General features: G+C 43.2%; 1 protein-coding gene across 3 annotated transcripts in view; it reads left to right on the forward strand.

The window, feature by feature from the left end:
- The window catches only part of il1rapl1b (interleukin 1 receptor accessory protein-like 1b), a 1,487,064-nt gene that overhangs the window by 963,343 nt on the left and 503,837 nt on the right, over positions 1-19,884 (forward strand). The gene's annotated exons all lie outside the window — the stretch shown is intronic.

Consider the following 19,884-nt stretch of genomic DNA (forward strand, 5'->3'; position numbering starts at 1 on the left):
AATCGCTGGTCTGCCATGACCAGAAGATAAAGACGGGAGAGGGTCGTGTAGTGGTATTGTCACTGGACGAGAGACCCAGGATAATGCTCTGGGAACCGGGTTCGAATCCCACCCACGGCAGATGGTGGAAGTTGAATTCAATAAAAAATCTGGAATTAAAAGTCTAATAATGACCATGGGCAGAATTTTTCCGTCGGTGAGCTGGGGGCGGAGCCCGCTCGCCGACAGGAAAATGACATGGCATGATGTCGGGGGCAATCCCGCCCCATTTAAATATTCATGAAGGCGGGCGGACAGCGCGAACAGCTGTCCGCCCGCTGACCTGTCAATGGCCAATTGAGGCCATTGACAGGGTCATTAAAACAATTAAAGGCCCTGCCCATCCAACCTTAAGGCTGGCAGGCAGGCCAGGAGCCGCGGTGGGCTTCTGAAAAAACATGAAACCTCATCCACCGGCGGGATGAGGCTTCATGTAGGATTTTAAAAACTTTAATAAAGTTTCTGTGATATTTATTAACATGTCCCATTTCGTGTGTCATTGTCACATGAGGGGGACATGTTAATGATTTTTTAATTTTTCTATTTTTAAACTTTCAAAAACTTTCAGCAATCTCCCTGAGGCAGCACTTAGTCTCAGGGGGATGAGCACACTCTGACAGTTGGGGAATCCCCACCGCCCGCACAGGAAGCGCATAGCGCTTCCCTTTGGGCAGCCCGCTGGGCGGGCCAATTAAGGCCCACCCACTTAAAATGGCAGCGGAGCCTGTTTCGGCGGCAGCGATCAGCTGCCCGGCCGCCGCCGAGTCGGTGGGGCCTGCCCGCCCATCAAGGGCAAAATTCTGCCCCACAAAACCATTGTCGATTGTTATAAAAACCCACCTGGTTCACTAATATCCTGTAGGGAAGGAATTCTGCTGTCCTTACCTGGTCTGGCCTACATGTGACTCCAGGTCCACAATAATGTGGTTGACTCTTAAATGCCCTCTGAACAAGGGCAGTTAGGGATGGGCAATAAATACTGAGCCAGCAACACCCATATGAACAAATAAAAAAAAAACTGTACCATTTTCCTCAGTGTCCCTAGTCAAAAAAAGGGGGAAATCAATGAAGGTTCCTGCTTCTAATTTCTAACTGAAGACTTTTTGTTGGAAGTTGCCTGTGTATCAATGTTGGTTGATGATGGGATGAGTTTCAGCTATTTCATAATCATGACTAAACATCCTGCTGCCAGTCAGCGGTAAATTTTTCTGATAGTACCTTTTCTTTCACTGGATGGGCAGGCAGAAAATAAGCCAACAGGGGCGTGGTAGCTATCTTGTGATTAATTGTACCAAGCAGGAAGTCTCTGATACGATCTCTGTCGAGACCAATATCTTTTAAAAAGAAATGCAAACTTCCAGTTAAAAACTAGAAGGATGACATGGCAATATTTCACATATTAAGACATTTACTGTAACAAAAAACTTGGCTAAGCACTATTTTTATGGCATCTTATACTTTAAACTACAAAATGGAATATCCCAATTCTTATTTGTGGAACGACCAAGAAAACACAATTCACCAATATACCTTACAATGCCCTTTAAGTAAATATTCAATTCTCTGAGTATCAATTGAAAATTATTCTTTGGTCTCAAGTGTTTACTCCTTGGCCTGAATTTTTCAGTTGGCGTGCTGGAGGCGGGGCGGGCCTGACATGCTGGCACCTAAAACAATGCACGATGACGTCAGGCGTGCATCCCGATGTCACCGCACTATCTTGCGATGTTTCATTCGGTGGGCGTGCACTGGAGTCGGCTATGCACCCACTGATATTTAAACGGCCTATTAAGGCCATTAAGGAATTAAATAAGGTCATTGGTTACGCTGTCCGTCCAACCTCAAGGTTGGTGGGCAGGCGAAAAGGCCAAGCAGCCTTCACATTTTTTAGCGAACCTCATCCACGAGCGGGATGAGGCTTCCTGAAACTTTTACCACTTAAATTTAAAAAAATTCTGAAATATAATAACATGTCCCATCTCATGTGACACAGCCCCAACTCTTCCTCCTCCCCCTGCCCGCACAGGTAGCGATGAGTGATACCGCTCGCGCCTTAAGCTGGGCGGGCCTTAATTGGCCCACCTACATAAAATGGCGGCACGGAGCCAATCACGGGCGGCAGTCAGCTCCGCAACCGCCCCTGCCCGCCCCCGCCAAGACCATCCACCAACTGAAAAATTCAGGCCCTAATCTTTTCTTTTCCTAGCCTAGAAACCTTTAACTCCAGAGCTGTCTCTCATGGTGTGAGTTTTCCTGCAGACTTCAACCAATAGCAAAAGCTAGGCAAATCTTCCAATCTCATTTTAACACCCCATGAATTTGGTCTTTGCAGCCTGAGCATAAGATTCCACCTGCCTGTGAGTGCAGTGAACCACAGAGACTTTTGGTATCTAGCTGTTCTCTCTCTCTCTCCCAGGCCCTGGCAGACTAATTGGGCAGAATTTTTTGCCTGTTGGGTAGGCGGGCCCGACCCAATCTCTGGCAGGCGGGGAGCCGATCCCCACTGGAGAAGCGGGCCCCGCCGCCATTTTAAGTGGGCGGGTCAATTAAGGCCCACCCAGCGTGATGTCTGGCGGGAAGCACTATGCGCTCCCTATGCGGGCGGAGGGGGAGATCCCCCAAAAGCGAGAGTGCGCTCTTTTGCACATGCGCACGAAAGAGTGCACATCTCCCTGAGGCTAAGTGCTGCCTCAGGGAGATCGCTGACACTTTTAAAAACATTAAAAATAGAGAAAAAAAAATCCTTAACATGTCCCCCTCATGTGACAATGTCACTCGAGATGGGACATGTTAATAAATTTCACTCAAACTTTATTAAAGTTTTTAAAACCCTACATGAAACCTCATCCCGCCAGTGGATGAGGTTTCATGTTTTTTCTATTGCCCACTGGGGCTCCTGGCCTGCCCACCAACCTTAAGGTTGGCTGGGCAGGTCCTTTAATTGTTTTAATGATCCTGTCAATGGCCTCAATTGGCCATTGACAGGTCGGCGGGCTGATTTGGCCGTGCCCCCGCCTTCCTGAAAATTTAAATGGGGCGCGATGATGTCGGGGGTTTCCCCCAACGTCATCCTGCGTAATTTTGCGTGTCGGCGAGTGGGCCCCGCTCCCTGCTCGCCGACGGCAAAATTCAGCCCACTGTGTCTGTGAGATTTCAGCGATACCTTAGAAATCCCCTCTCAAAGCCCATTTTCATGGCAATGTGAATCACATGGGGCAAAGTTGAAGTATTTGCACCCATCTTCAGCCAGAGAAGCTGAATTCAAGATTCATCTCCACCTCATCCTGAGGTCCCAACATCATAGATGCCAGTCTTCAGCCAATTCTCCATGTGATATCAAGAAACAGCTGAAGGCACTGATTACAGCAGAGGCTATAGGCCCTGACAACATCCTGGCAAAAGTACTGAAGACTTATGCTCCAGAGCTAGCTGTGCTTTTATCCAAGCTATTCCAGTACATCTATAACATTGTCATCAACTCGACAATGTGGAAAATTTCCCAGGTATGTCCTACCCACAAAAAGCAGGACAAATCCAATCGGGCCAATTCAATGCACTCATGATCATCAGCAAAGTGATGGAAGAGGTCATCAACAGTGCTATCAAGAGCACTTAGTCAGCAATAACCTGCTTATTGATTTCCAGTTTGGGTTCCACTAGAGCCACTCAGCTTCTGACCTCTTTGCAGTCTTGGTCCAAACATGGACAAAAGGTCTGAATTCAAGAGGTGAGGTGAGAACCATTGCCCTTGACTTCAAGGAAGTATTTGACTGAGTATGACATCAAGAAGCCCAATTAAAATTTAAGCCAATATGAATCGGGGAAACTCACCACTGGTGGAGTCATACCTAACACAAAGGCTTTGCTTGGTGGAAACCAATAATCTGAGTCCCAGGGCATCATTGCAGTAATTCCTCAGGGTAGTGTCCATGGCCCAACTATCTTCAGCTGTTTCATTCCATCCATCATAAGGTCAGAAGTCGGGATGCTTGCTGATGATTGTACAATGTTTGGCACTATTTGTGTGTCCTCAGATACTTAAGCAGTCCATGTCAAAAGGCAGCAAGACCTGAACATCATTCAGGCTTGGGCTGGAGTAGCAACTAATATTTGTGCCACAAAGTGCCAGGCAATGACCATCTCCAACAAGAGAGAATCTAACCATCGGCCCTTGACATTCAACTACACTGAATTATCAACATCCTGGGTGTTATTATTGGCGAGAAATTGAACTGGATCAGCCATATAAATACTGTGGCTACAAGACCAAGTCAAAGGCTGGGAATTCTGAGGTGACTAACTCACCTCCTGACTCCCTAAATGTTGTCCACAATCTGAAAGTCACAAGTCAGGAGTATGATGGAATACTCTCCACTTGCCTGGATGAGTGCAGCTCCAACAACACTCAAGAAACTCAACACCATTCAGAACAAAGCAGCCTGCTTGATTTACACCCCATCCACCACCTTAAACATTTGTGCCCCCTACCATTGGTACACATTGGCAGCAGTGTGTACTACCTACAAGAAGCACTGCAGCAGCTTGCCAAGCCTCCTTCCACAGCACCTTCCAAACCCATGATCTCTGCCACCCAGAAGGACAAGGGCAGTAGATGCATGGGAACACCACCACCTTCAAGTTTCCCTCCAAGCCACACACCTTCCTGACTTGGAACTATATTGCCATCCATTCATTGTCAATATGTCAAAATCCTGGAATTCCCTTCCTAGCAGCACTCTGGGCGTTCCTATACCAGATAAACTGTCACATTTCAAAAAGGTGGCTCACTACCACCTCCTCAAGGGCAATTAGAGTTGGGCAACAAAAGGTAGTCTTGCCAGTGCTGCTCACATTACATGAAAGAATAAAAAACAGGAACTCTGAAGTATTAAATGCATGTATTTGTGCAAAAGAATAGTGTAAACACGTGCATTGTTTTGACTTTGGGTGTGTAAAAGGTCACTAAAATGAACTGTTGACAAATCACCAGAAGTATTATTCTCAATTTCTTGTTATGAAGTGCACAATGATTCTCAGCACTGACATATTCTACTTAATAAAGTTCAGAAAAATTAGGTGCAAATTGGCAAGAGTCAAGATTTGGCCCACAAAGTCTGCTAAAGGGTATCGCCGCAGTTGCTAAAATTTCACAGTTCAACAGCTCAGAGATCTGTTAAATGCCCACTTACTTGGATCACCTTACCTTTTGTCACAGGTGATTGTGGGGTCAAGTGGAAAGAATCCCAGCTGCCAGTGACAGTTTTAATGCTGACAGATCCCAGTATGAGTCCCATCTTGAGTTAAATGTCAGCAGAGCCCTGGGGTGTGCTATGAAGCTGCCCGGCTCAGATATCGGATTATTGAATCTGTAAACGAGGTTGACTTGAATTCAAGCTTCTGTCACCAGGCTTGTCATCTTGGAGACAACTCAACCCTAAGAAAGCCAGCTTACCACTGTCCAAGCAGGATGGTTGCCATTTTGGACATTGTGCAACTTATAAATTAGCTTTCACCAGTAACAGGAGAATAATCTACTATTATCTCATTAACGAGCAATTATATTGTGCAATTTGCCAGCCTCCTGTTGGCGCATTTCCTGATCAGCTTGCACAATCCTCCCAGGACCTACCTGAGGGTTAGTGCAGCGGTCCAAAATTTCAAACTTCTTCACCAGCAAGTGGCTGAGGGTATATGTGTTAGGTGTCTGCAGTTCACTGGTTTAGTTTAAACAAGGCCCAACACCCATGGGCCTACTCTTCCAGTGTAGAGATCATTCCTTGTGCCTTGTGCATGCCAGCAAACTAAATCAATCCAACTTCACCTGCATAAGATTGATCCACAGCTTAATGTACAGTGATAACCATCTCTTAAGGACTTACATGAATTTCCTGTAGAATAGGACTGTACTTGGTTCCTATTAAGGACGAATAATTATTTCTCCACCCTTATATCAGAAATAATAGACAGAATTATTAATATGCAAATATGTCGACCTTTTCCAGAGAGAATTAAATCTTGTCTGTTGCTCATGCACCAATATGTAGAGATACTTAAGGATAGCCAGTGAGGTGGCATTACCCTGCATTTTACTCCTTATAAATCATAAATCATTTATAATTTGTATGTAGCCTCCTTATAGGACTTGAGAACACCTGTTCCACCTTCCCTATCAGTTTTATGATGATCATCATGCTTTCTATGAGAATGTTAATTGTAGCCCAGACAAAGGTAGTACAGCAGGGAGAAATGCTAACTGTCACAAGACAATCTCTTTGCAACTTCCAAAATATGGCACAAATGCAGCACAATCATTGCTTTGAGAGCTTTATTACAACTGCAGTGTGTAACATACAATATTATTAGCTAGCTTTCAAATTCAGTCTTAGCAGTTAAAAATAATAAATTATTTGTGTGAATGTGGTGGAACGTTAAGATGAAGCGTTGATTTACCATACAGAGATAATATGCCCAAGTCTATTTATCTTTTCTTAAGGAAGAATCACTACAATTCTATGACAAAATGGCTTGGATTTTTCAGTTGTAATGATGGTAAAATTGTCGGCATTTGCCATCCGTACTCTGTGAAACCGATAGCAACTTCTGGTGTCTGCCCATAGAATTATCGAATCATAGGCCTGAATCTTACTTTTGACAGGTGCCCAATCCACAGGCCCAGGAGCAGTTGGGAAACGGGCCCCCGACCACGATTGGCCCCCGACCTTGATTTCACACTGGCTGGCCAATTAACAGCCAGCCAGTGTGAAATGCGCACTGAAAAGCTCAGCGCTGCCGGGGTAGGTGAGGGAAGAGTGTGGGCGATGACTTTTCCGGGCACAGGTAGGGCGCTGCGAGAAATCTGGAGGAAGCCTCAGGGAGCTGGAGATAAAAAAGCTAAAATAAACGTTTTAAAAGCTGGAAAAAAAATGCCCATGCATCAAATCAATCACCTGAAAATACAGCTGATAAAAATGCTGCCCACAGATATTTACTTTTATCTTATTTCATAACGGAAATTTCATCCCACCCTTGGATGAGATTTGACGAAAATTGCAAAGGCTGCCTGGCCGATACACCCATCCGCCAACCGCAAGGTTGGATGGGCCATGAAAAATCGGAGACAGTTGTGCCCTTAATGGGCTTAATTGCCCTCTTAATTGTCAGCAGGCGCGCATCTGACTTTTGCATGTGCCCACCGAGCGGAATATCATGCGAGTTCGCAATGACGTCAGGACGCTCGCCTGACGTCTTCTCACGCGATTTTCCACCCCATTGGGCCAGGTGCGCGCCCGCCCACCTGCGGACGTAAAATTCAGCCCATCGAATTTTTATAATGGGGAAGTTACTGACAGTGATTCCCTGCTCCTTCAGGGTGCACCATTAAAATGCTCGCATATGGAAATCAATTAGAAAACACTTGATTTGATGGAAACTTCCATTTATTTTTGTTAGTCTCACTGTAAAAACCCTTGAAAATGTTATGCCTTATTGAATGAGGTATAACTGGGGTTTTAGCAGCATCCTACTTCACAATTCCTGCTGAGCTATCTTTCTGGCACTGAAAAACTAATTTTGTATTTGTGGATTAATGGTGAAAGAAAATCTGTAGATCTTTAAAATGATAAAAATATATTTTTTCAAAAGTTTGTTTATGATATTTCAGCTTCTACATATTCCCATGTAAATGTCGCAGTTTTTATTTTGCTCTCTGTAGAATGATTAAAAAGTGAAGGATAATCAGTGCTTTTCACTTCCTGGTTTGCTGCCTATGAGAATTCTTCAATGTGATTGGTTGCTTAATCTGCTTGATGACATCATTGTTATTGGAAGCAACAGGTCCCCTATAGCTGACACCTGAATGAAATCCATGCCACAGAGATCACCAGACCTTTGTGGGCAGCTTTCTTTGAAATTAACACCGAATATCATCATTTAGCTGCCGACCACAAAATCTGAACCATTAATTTCTTTCCATAGTACCTATTAATAATACGATTCCACATCTTTGTAAGATTGTTTCACTTTCTGGATAACATGCTCAAACTTTGCTGGGAATATTATTGTCTTTTGCAACTTTCCATTTCAAGTCGGTTTTATGAGAGAATGGATGAACCATGTATCATTAATATTTTGCACCCTGAAGCATGACGCTTCAAAAGATAAAAATGATCTTTTGTCGGATATGTGACAGTCTAGTACGGGATGCTTCGAGGTCAATATTTGGACCAACCAAACCTTTTAACATTGACTTAGCAATGGGATATTAACCACAACTTAGAAATGAAGCTTCCATTGCTCTGGGGGCTTAGTAATTTTCTGCACTTTCAGCAGTTTTATTCAGAGATAAAATTACTAAATTGGGTGAGCCACATTATGGAACTTTGTCCAGTGGGATCTTGACTGAGAGTGCCACACTGATTCGTTTTGACACTGTTGACCCTAGTCAAGTACAGGGGTTCCTCATAGTAACCTGATTACTCAGAACTACTACACGCTTGATACCTTGAAAAGACAGTTTTGTTAGTGAGATCGTTCATGAGGAAAATTTTCCTTCAGCGATACAATCTCAACAATAAGTTTAGATTGTTTCGGAGACCAATAGGGTGATTGGTTAGATTGTTGAAACTGTAGTAGAACAGATCAGTTCCAATTTACTAATTAAAAATGTAATCATAAATGAAATGAATCTTGCCATTAATAAATTTGAATGAAGGGTAATAGATTGAGACTCCTGTAACAGCTAATTATTAGGAGAATTAGTTCTTAACTGTTTATTGAGGGCTGCACCTGCTCAATTGAAAAGGTCATAAAAACAAATTGCTTTATTAAAAAGACAAGGACATATAGGGCTGAATTTTCCTCTTACACAGCAATGGTAAATGAAGTGGAGAGGTTTATTTCTGATTCCTACCTCTACCACACTGCCCCAAATCTCTCTTGCTCGCTTCTCAATCCCCTCCTCCAAACAGGCAAGTTAGCTGATTGCTCCTGGACTGCCCCCATCATATTTAAATGATGTCATGGGCAGCTAAACTGGCCCATTTCCCAATCTACCACCTCAGTTGCTACCAATACCACTGATGGCTGTGAGAGAGGTGGCGATACCCCCTGGGGCAACACCAGAATTCCTGCTATGGCCATTGCTGGAAGGAGAGGGCTAAAAGTGGATGTCTCTCACTCTCATCAGGCTCATTATCTTAAAATGGAATGTTCATAGCTCATGGAGGGATGTTCTTCCACGGGGTGAGAAACACCTTCAGGGCACTCCTGCCCTCTGCAACATTCTTTCTGCAGCCATATTTCTCTGGTTGGGAATGACATGCCCCTTGTCTAAAGAGGATGGTAAAGACCTTGCCTAGAACATATCCTGCATGAGTCATGAGCCAAGTGTAAGAAATAGATTGGGGTCATGGTGGGCTTGGGACAGAGAGCAAAGCTCTTGTCCCTTCAGCGGCATATTGGTGTTAGAGCACAACTCAGGCCGTGACCTGTTGATACAATGGTCCAGCATTGGCAAACGATTTTTGAACACCCCTCAATAAATAAATAACTGTAATTGCACTGCCCTCCTCCAAATGAGTTAATAGGGCAATTATATTTTCTCCAATATCAGTTATTCATTTTTACTCTAGTTAACATGATTAACCTTAAACTATTGGTAGCATTACTCTAAAAGTACTGCAGTGAGGTACAGAAATAAAAAGATATCGACTCCTAGCATGTTTGCACAATTGTCTTCAATTTTGAATTGATCACCTCATTAATACTTAAATTGCTGTGTTGTCTCTTGAAGCATACCAGCGTTATTAACAATTTGTTAAGGTAGAACATATCATTAGACTTTGTGTGAATAGTTGCAAATTTAATGGTGTTAATTTTTCACTTTCATTATAGCTTTTACGCTCCAAGGTCACACATTCTCTTAGATCTGGGCAATAAATGTACTGTAGATACAAGAATGGAAATTGAATGTCTCATTTTGTTCTTAAGCAAATTGTAGAAATACTGTCAATTATTTTAGTGCAGGTGGGTGAAACTTCATTCTTTGAATGTTAAATAACATAATGAAATTAAAATGCCTTATTATTTTTCTTCCCTTTTCTACCAAAATATCTTGAGACTTTGAATGTAAAAGGCTCTCATTGTGTACATGTATTAGTGCAAGGTACTATGCTGAAACAAACCTATTAATTTAAACATTTTACTTGCATTAAAAATGTTCACTGAGGAATCTGTTGTTTGAACAGTATCGACTACCTGTTTCAGGAAATGCAAAAAGCAGCAGATTCAAGTTCAATTACAGCTCAGCGTAAAACTCTCCGTATTGATTGGGCCATTAAAAAGATCATAATCCACAGAAAATGTAGCAGTCTCAGCATTATTTTCAAGAACCCTGACTGTTCCTGGTTGATGAACCAATTAATTCACCAACGCAGGTTAGATGCTTTGACTATAAATCCTGAATTAGATTACCAACATGAGACAAGACGTCATATAGATGATCTCAATCAGGATTTCAGGTCTTAAGTTCACTGGATTCTTTCCTTAGCAATATTGTTTTGGTGTTCCTCAAGCAGAGGGATGCTCTGTGTGGTGTAGAGCTCCTGGCTCTTTGATAGCTTTGTCCTGATTTTTAAAAAATAAATTGATTCCAACATCTATAAATTTTGCAAGAATGCAGTCAAATAGTGAAATCCTGAAAAGAAACATTAAAAGTAACCTAGGTTTCAGGTAAAGTGTGCATGTCATTGACAGTTTGATGTATTGGCCTGTTGTAATCATATACTAGTCCTATCCTTCTGTTAGCCTGAGAGTAATACAACTAGCGAATAATAATCTGCATGTAATTAATGGGCTGAATTTTGAGAATTCCCAGCATAGAGTAGGATGATAGAGATCTAATCATGGAGTGACAGAACTTCCCCCACTTTCCTGTGTGCTACACAGTATTGGCTGGTGGTTAGGCCCAAGATTAGCTGACAGCTAAGTTTTGTGTTTACTTTTGTGGAGTCACTGCCTCAGGTTAACTCAGATTGTTTGCAGCTTTGGCATCCCTTTCAACACTGAGTTGAGCTATCATTCCCATACATAAAAACTGCGCTCACCTATCAACCTTGTCCTCACTGATCTACATTAAATCCTAGTATTCCAGTGTCTTCAATTTAAAAGTTCCATCCTCAGCCATTAGTACCTCTTCCCTCTTCCCTTGATCTCTCTGACTCTGGTCACTTGTGCACTCTCCCCTTCATCACCCCATGATCATGCCTTCAGCCACTTTGCCCCCCACATTTGTAAATTCCCTGCCCTAGCCTATCTGCCTTTCCACCTTCCTCTCCTGCTTTGATTTTCCCTTAAAACCCAACTTTTTGATCAAGTTTTTCATCCTTTTGAACACATCTTCACTGGCCCTGCATTTGCTTTCTTTTATTATGTCTCTGTGAGGCACTTGGGGATGTTTGTCTACACTTCAAGGCTCTATATAAATGTTTCTTGCTGTACCAATTCCTCATCCTCCTCATCTTCCACCTCCTCCCCATGTGAGTTGTGTTCAGTGTCGTATTACGGCCAGTCTTGTGCTGCCCATCTGCATAATTTTGTAATAGTTAAATGTTTAACAAACTTTGTTAGAGAATTCCGCTCATCAACCATCAGGTCCCTACTGAAACTTGAAGGATATCTCTTAACACATGCAACTGCATCATAATCATCTTTAAAATTTATTGCATTTTGATTGATTTCACTGATCTCTGAGAACTTTCTTAAATCCATTAAAGCTATTAATGTATCTGGCCATGTATCTGAAAACACATTGTCCTTGTAATGTTATTTTACAGTTTTCTTCTAATGTTAATTTTTGTACATTCATATATCTAGATGCACCTTCACATCAGATTTTTGTTATGTTCAGAAAGGAGCTAGCATTAAGTCAAAGATAGATAAATTAAAAATAAATAAATCTGCTGGCCCAGCTATTACTGCTCGACTGGGATTTAAGACATCAATTCACATGTTGAGAGTTTTTTAGCTGGGCAGGATGAAAGGTAGAGCTGATTAGTCAAATTAGAGAAAGAGTTAAATTCTGTATTGTTGCAAGTGTTAAATAAACCAGTGTGTGTGTGAACTCAGCGAGCACCTCAGGAGAAAAGCAATTATCTTGAATTGAAAGCGGCAATGGAAGGAAAGTTTGCTCATGAATGGTATGAGATACAGCTGTGGCGGCAAAGATCACATACAAAACAGAGACCTGGTGAGACTATTGATCAGTATGCTGACAGATTGACTGATATGGTGCACCGTGCTTGCTGGGATGAGACCAAGGATCATCAGGCTAAAATTGTGAAGGACTAGCTTACTTTTCAAAGAATACTGTAGGGATATAGCTACAAAAACTGTTTACTGATGGCTCAACCATGTTAGAAGCACTGGCATCAATAGACCAAAAGATGGAAAAGACAAAAGCAACACCAGTTATTCTTTGGGGGAACCACTAATGATTGTGCAGTTGCTACAACCAGAACAATCTGAAGCAAAAATAATGGGCAGTGACTGAAAAGCACCACACTGTGTTTCTATTTGTAAAAGCCAAGAAGGGAAGTGTCTGCACACCCTCTGCTATTGTAACCTCTTTTTCTCATACCAGGTAGGACCCAGGTGCATTTTTGTAACATTAAAGGGTAGACTATTAGCTATTATGCCAAATGATATCATAATCAGCCATCCAGAGTAATAGCAGGTATAAAATTAGTTCCTTAGTATTGTTGCATGGAAACAGTCATATTCTTAGAGATCAATGAGATTTGAGATGCTGTACTGCAACAATTTGTGAATTACAGGAGGCAAAAGGCTATAGATCTTCTCTTGGAGTACCTCCCAACACTACAGACCTTGACTATTTCCAGAGTCAAAAGGATTTCAGAGGTTGCTGATACACATTTGTGAAGGTGCATGGGACGAATACAAACCTGAAAGCTATTGATCATTGTTATCTCTGTCAATGTAAGCCATAACAATATTACAGCACACAATAGCAGCAAAACTGAAAGCTACATAGAAACAACAAAATATTACAACATCCTGTCAAAGACTTTGTATTAAACTCATGTCTCATTTAATGGAAGTAATATTGTCTTTATTTTAAGCTTTGCTGGATGGCCGGGAATTAACTGAAATAACTTTGCCGGGCATTTCTTGTTTTGATATGCAAGCACCAGAGACAACACCCAACCCCTCTGTCTCTTCTAACAAACAGCCTGAGGTCCACAGGCAAATGAAGTGTTAATTGTATATTAGTTGTAATCCACGTGATGGACATTAACTGAAGATTCACTTGTGCCTTTATAAAAGGGAACAGACTGAAACTGTGTTTGTTGGGTGAAGAGGTTCATGCTTGTAACACGTATCTCTGTAAATAAATGCTTATAATGACAGAGCTAAGCGATCCCCCAACCTACGGATCAGATCTAAGCTCTGCAGTCCTGCCACATCCATTTGTGAATGGTGGTGGTCAATTAAACAACTCACTATCCCCAACCTCAATGATGGGGGAGCCCAGTACAGCAGTGCAAAAGATAAGGCTGAAGCATTTGCTATGAACTTCAGCCAGAAGTGCCGAGTGGATGATCCATCTTAGTTTCCTCCAGAGGTCGCCATTATCGCAGATACCAGTCTTCAGCCAATTCAAATCACTCCACGTGATATCATGAAATGGCTGATTGCACTGGAAAGTGCAAAGGCTATGGGCCCTGACAATATTCCAGCAATAATACTAAAGACCTGTGCTCCAGAACTTGCCACACCCCTAGCTAAGCTGTTCCATTAGAGCTACAATGCTGGTATCCACCCGGCTATGTGGAACATTGCCCAGGTATGTCCTGTCCACAAAAAGCAGAACAAATCCAACCTGGCCAATTACTGCCCTATCAGTCTACTATCGATCATCAGTAAAGTGATGGAAGAGATCATCAACTGTGCTATTAAGCAGCACTTGCCCAGCAATAATCTGCTCACTGATGCCCTGTTTGGGTTGTGTCAGGGCCACTGAGCTCCTGACCTCATTACAGCTGTGCTTCAAACATGGACATAAGAGCTGAACTCCAGAGGTAAATTGAGAGTGACTGCCCTTGACCAAGTGTGGCATCAAGGAGCCCTAACAAAACTGGGGTCCTTGGGAGTCAGGGGGAAAACTCTCTGCTATGTTGGAGTCATACCTGGCACAAAGGAAGATGGCTGTGGTTGTTGGAGTTCAGTCATCTTGGTTCCAGGACATCACTGCAGGAGTTCCTCAGATGGTGTCCTTGGCCCAAGCATCTTCAACTGCTTCATTAATGACCTTCCTTCCAATATAAGGTCAGAAGTGGCGATGTTCACTGATGATTGCACAATATTCAGCACCATTCGCGGCTCCTCAGATACTGAAGCAGTCCATGTCCAAATGCAGCAAGACCTGGACAGTATCCAAGCATGGGCTGACAAGTGAAAAGTAACATTCACACCACACAAGTGCCAGGCAATGACCGTCTCCAACAAGAGAGAATCTAACCATCACCCCTTGACGTTTAATGGCACTATCATCATTGAATTCCTCACTATCAATACCCTGGGGGCTACCATTGGCCAGTAACTGAACTGGATCAGTCATATAAATAGTGACTACAAGCGCAGGTCAGAGGCTAGGAATCCTGCGACGAGTAACTCACCTCCTGACTTCCCAAAGCCTGTCCGCCATCTACAAGGCACAAGTCAGGAGTGTGATGGAATACTCCCCACTTGCCTAGATGAGTGCAGCTCCCACAACACTCAAGAAGCTTGACACTATCCAGGACAAAACAGCCAGTTTGATTGGCACCATATCCACAAACATTCACTCCCTCCATCACCGACGCACAGTAGCAGCAGTGTGTACCATCTACAAGATGCACTGCAGGAATTCACCAAGACACCTTAGACAGCACCTTCCAAACCCATGACCACTGCCACACAGAAAGACAAGGGCAGCAGATAGATGGGACACCACCACCTGGAAGTTCCCCTCCAAGTTACTCACCATCCTGACTTGGAAATATATCGCCGTTCCTTCACTGTCGCTGGGCCAAAATTCTGGAACTCCTTCCCTATCAGCACTGTGGGTGTATCTACACCACATGGACTGCAGCGGTTCAAGAAGACAGCTCACCACCACCTTCTCAAGGGCAACCAGGGATGGGCAATAAATGCTGGCCTAGCCAGCAAAGCCCACATCCCATGAATGAATTAAAAAAATATTGTGTAAGGTTCGGCTTCAGAGCTATCCTTCACTCCTGGACTATAACATAATGGACATGAATTCCCTAAACCAGAGCAAAACGCATGTCCCCACAGCCACTTACTCAGATAGGAGCACAATTCCCCTCTTTGCATTTCCACTACCACAAAGAGAGCACAAAACATATGTAGCAAGCACACATTCCACTAATACAGCTGGGAAAACTCATTTTTACTTTAAAAGGTGTTTCCAGCTGCTAGCCTCAGCAAATCCAGTAAATTTAATGGCTGTTGACTTTAGTCTATTCACCAGGATTACTTTGGGATTCCACATCTTGTTTGAGTCTTGTGCATCGGTAGCACATATCACTGATATGGTGCTCAAAATAACATAAAATCAGCTTCTGTTGCTTTTCTGCAGCCTGTTGTGCTGGAAGATTATTCAGGCAATTGGAGCAAAAATAATTTCACTACTGCTTTGAAACAGTGGTTTCTATTGCAGCAGTCTAGAGAAGCATATGAAAGAGTTTACTTTGGTGGGGAAACTTCCTAAAATTTGTGCAATGTTTGGCAATTGGTTTCCAGCAGTACCAGGATGTAAAGTATATAGAGAGTAGACAGGAATTAAAATATTCATTTTTTTTCTAATGGAAAGTGTGGAAAAAGTATTGAGGAGCACCATTATGGCATGGACATCAGCAGTTCAAGGGGAAGCTCCAATATCACCTTAGGGCATCTGGAGTTGGATCATTAATTTGACCTTGCCAGCAACTCTCATGTTGTAAAATCACATCTGGCAGTGTCAAAAAAGGTAAGCAGCTACCAGGAGGGAGCTGTGCACCATTGAATGCCACAACAGATGCCAATCATACAACGGGAATGTTACATAAACATTTATTGGTTTGTCCTGATCACTTGACCACTAGGTAGTTTTGCCATACATCTGTGAAAGTATCCTGGTTTAGTCCCCACTTTGTGCTGAGTTAACTGATCTCAGCAAGTGGGATAGTTTTAGTGCTACAATTGGCCTCCACCTCCCAGTTTTTGTTGCAGATTTGTTAACCTGTGACCAATGCTTGACAGGCACAGTTGTGTATATTGGATTTGATCTTTTTCCGATCTCACCCCTTCAGGCATAAACTTTGCTGGGGTGGCCGGTTTTTTTGGGCAGGAACCCACCCTGGGCTTTGGTGACCCCCTCCTAGCAGCTTGTTGAGCTCCTTGTTGTTGCAGATGGCAAGCTGCAGGTGGCGGGGGGTGACCTGGGTCGTCTTGTTGTCTCGGGCTGCATTGCCGGCCAGCTCGAATATCTTGGCCATCAGGTACCCGAGGACAGCGGCCTGGTAGACGGTGACTCCGGCCCCGATATGATCGGCATAGTGACCGTTGTGCAGCAGCCGGTGGATATGGCCGACAGGGAACTGGGGACCGGCTCTGGAGGAGTGAGTCTTGACCTTGGCATGCCCTTTGCCTCCAGTTTTACTGCGACCAGACATCTCTCCCTCAGTGCAATCTTCTCCGACCAACAGCCAGGAGGACAAGGTTCACCACAATCTTAACGAGCTTGCAATATTCATTGTCAAATCTTGTGCACAAACAGTTTGGATCTGTTGCCCACAGAATCATATCCCAGCAGGAAACAGTGCCTTCAGGAGAGAATAGAACTGGACAAATATAGTGAGGCAAGAAAAAAAACTTTTAAAATGTTTTATGAAAAACATACTCATAAAAACACTCATACAAAAAACAAAATAGGGCGAATGCTGGAAATCTGAAATAAAAACAAAAAACTGCTGGAAAATCTCAGCAGGTTGATGAACTCATGAAAAACACTATTGGCAGAATTTTAACTGCCAAGGGGAGGCAGGTGCACAGGGTTAATGCCCGATAAAGTGACATTGGATCAGGAATGCAACATGATCTTTCCCACTTCCAGATTGAACCCAGACAAGCAGGGAAACCACATGGAGTTGTTGGGTAAGCAATTAAAATATTCAAAAAGCAATTAGCTGAGGGTTTACCCCAACATCCCCTGTTTAACAGCTAGCACTAGCTGAGAGGATGTTTTACCTTATTGGGGAGATTAGAACTAGTGGGCACAGCTTAAAAATAAGGGACAAAAACAAAAAATGCTGGAAAAGCCCAGCAGGTCTGAAAGCATCTGTGGAGAGAGAGAGACAGAGATAACGTTTCAAGTCCGTATGACTCTTCTACAGATTTAAAGGGAAGTAGAGATGTGGTGAAATATATACTGATTAAGGGGGGTGGAACAGGTGAAGCTGGATAGAAGGCCAGCGATAAGTGGAGGCAAAGGAGAGATGGCAAAGATGTCATAAACAAAAGGTCAAAGAGTTGTTAATGGTGGTAGCACTGGCTAAATGAAGTGCTAATGGTGACATTAAGAAAGCAAAATGTCATAATGGTCAGACCAGGGTAAGCGCTCTGGAAAGTGACAGATGGCCCTAGTGGGGGGACAGCCTTACCAGGTCTCCTTTTCATTCCTGTGGTTGCTGAAGCTGTCTGGTCATTCTGGCCCCTTTAACTAGAAATCCTCCCTTTGACAGATTCAGCATGCCATCCCACTCAACAACTCTGATTGGCTGGGAAAGCTGAGAGCAGGATACTAATGCCTTAGCTGAGTTAAAGAGCCTTGGCAAAGCCTGTTGACAGAACAAACAGATTCCTGATCCACTACCAGCCTCTCATTTGCTTATGGGTCTGCTAAGATTAAATTCTACCCCATGAAAGGAGTGCATATGCTACAAGGTTCTGGGATTCTTTCTGTCCTGAAAAATGTGAGGGGGAAAGGATTTTTTTTTATGTCCCAAACTAACAGCAAAATTCAGGATACACAATCCTGCAAAAATGTAGATTTTATTAGCTGCAATGAGAAAAATTGCACTTTAACACTTTTCAAGCAACTGATGAATGTCTTACTCAGTAATAAGATCAACATCACTTATCCAGCTGTGGAATGCACAATTGTACAAAAGGAAGGAAAATCCACATTTACCTATGGGTGCTGCATATACTCTGATTCCCAGTGGAAGTCCTCAGTTCTCTCAAGTGCAGGGCAGATAATGAAGCTGACTCCTGATGCTATTGACAATTTTTCATGGCAACTTGATCAATTTACTGTGTCTGGTCTACAGTCCCAAAATTTTTAAATGTTATTATTTATGTTGTTTTTAATCATTTCTAGCAAAATAAAAATGCAATCAAAAACCTCCAAATACACTTTGTGTTCTGTGATATTGGCCACAAATGCACTATGAGGCATTTCAAAACTCATACAGCCTGATATAGGGCCCTTAGAAACATTACGTTCAGCAATTCCAGATTTCCAGGGGAGCTAAGATTAAAAGGAATGTGAATCAGAAATACACCTACACCCTGCAGCATTGATTTTAAAGCAACATTAGCTTTGTGCATGCCTCTCTGTTTTTTATTAATTCAAGGGAAGTGAGCGGCACTGGCAAGGACAGTATTTTTATTGCCCATCCCTAATTGATCTTGCAAAGGTGGTGGTGCGTTGCAGTCCATGTGGTGTAGGTACACCCACAGTGCTGTTAGGAGGGAGTCCCAGGATTTTGACTAAGCGACAAGTGAAGAAACGGTGATATATTTCCAAGTCAGGATGGTGAGTGGCTTGGAGGGGAACTTCAATGCTGATACTGATGCTCTGATACTCAGATACTGAAACAGCCCATGCCCAAATGCAGCAAGACCTGGACAATATCCAGGCATGGGCTGACAAGTGGCAAGTAACATTCGCACCACACAAGTGCTAGGCAATGACCATCTCCAACAAGAGAGAATCTAACCATGGTAACATTCAATGGTATTGCCACCACTGAATCCCCCACTAGCAACATCCTGGGGGTTACCATTGACCAGAACCTGAACTGGACTAGCCATATAAATACTGTGGCTACAAGAACAGGTCAGAGGCTAGGAATCCTGCGATGAGTAACTCACCTCCTGACTGCCCAAAGCCTGTCCATCATCTACTGGGCACAAGTCAGGTGTGTGATGGAATACACTCTGCTTGCCTGGATGAGTGCAGCTCCCACAACACTCAAGAAGCTCGACACCATCCAGGACAAAGCAGCCCACTTGATTAGCTCCACATCCACAAACATTCACTCCCTCCACCACCGGCGCACAGTGGCAGCAGTGTGTACCATCTACAAGATGCACTGCAGGAACTCACCAATGTTCCTTGGACAGCACTTTCAAAGGCCACTACCATCTAGAAGGACAAGGGCAGCAGAAATATGGGAACATCACCACCTGGAAGTTACCCTCCAAGCCACACACCATCCTGACTTGGAAATATATCACCGTTCCATCACTGTCGCTGGGTCAAAATCCTGGAACTCCCTCCCTAACAGCACCTACACCACATAGACTGCAGCAGTTCAAGAAGGAAGCTCACCACCACCTTCTCAAAGGGATTTAAGGATGGGGCAATAAATGCTAGCCTAGCCAGCGATGCCCACATCCTGTGAAAGAATAAAAAAAAGGTGGAAGGAAGGTCATTGATGAAGCAGCTGAAGATCGTTGGGTCTAGGACACTGACCTGAGGAATCCCTGATGTCCTGGAGC

This window comes from Cetorhinus maximus, chromosome 16, assembly GCF_964194155.1.
Source record: "Cetorhinus maximus chromosome 16, sCetMax3.hap1.1, whole genome shotgun sequence".
In the NCBI taxonomy this organism is placed as follows: domain Eukaryota; kingdom Metazoa; phylum Chordata; class Chondrichthyes; order Lamniformes; family Cetorhinidae; genus Cetorhinus; species Cetorhinus maximus.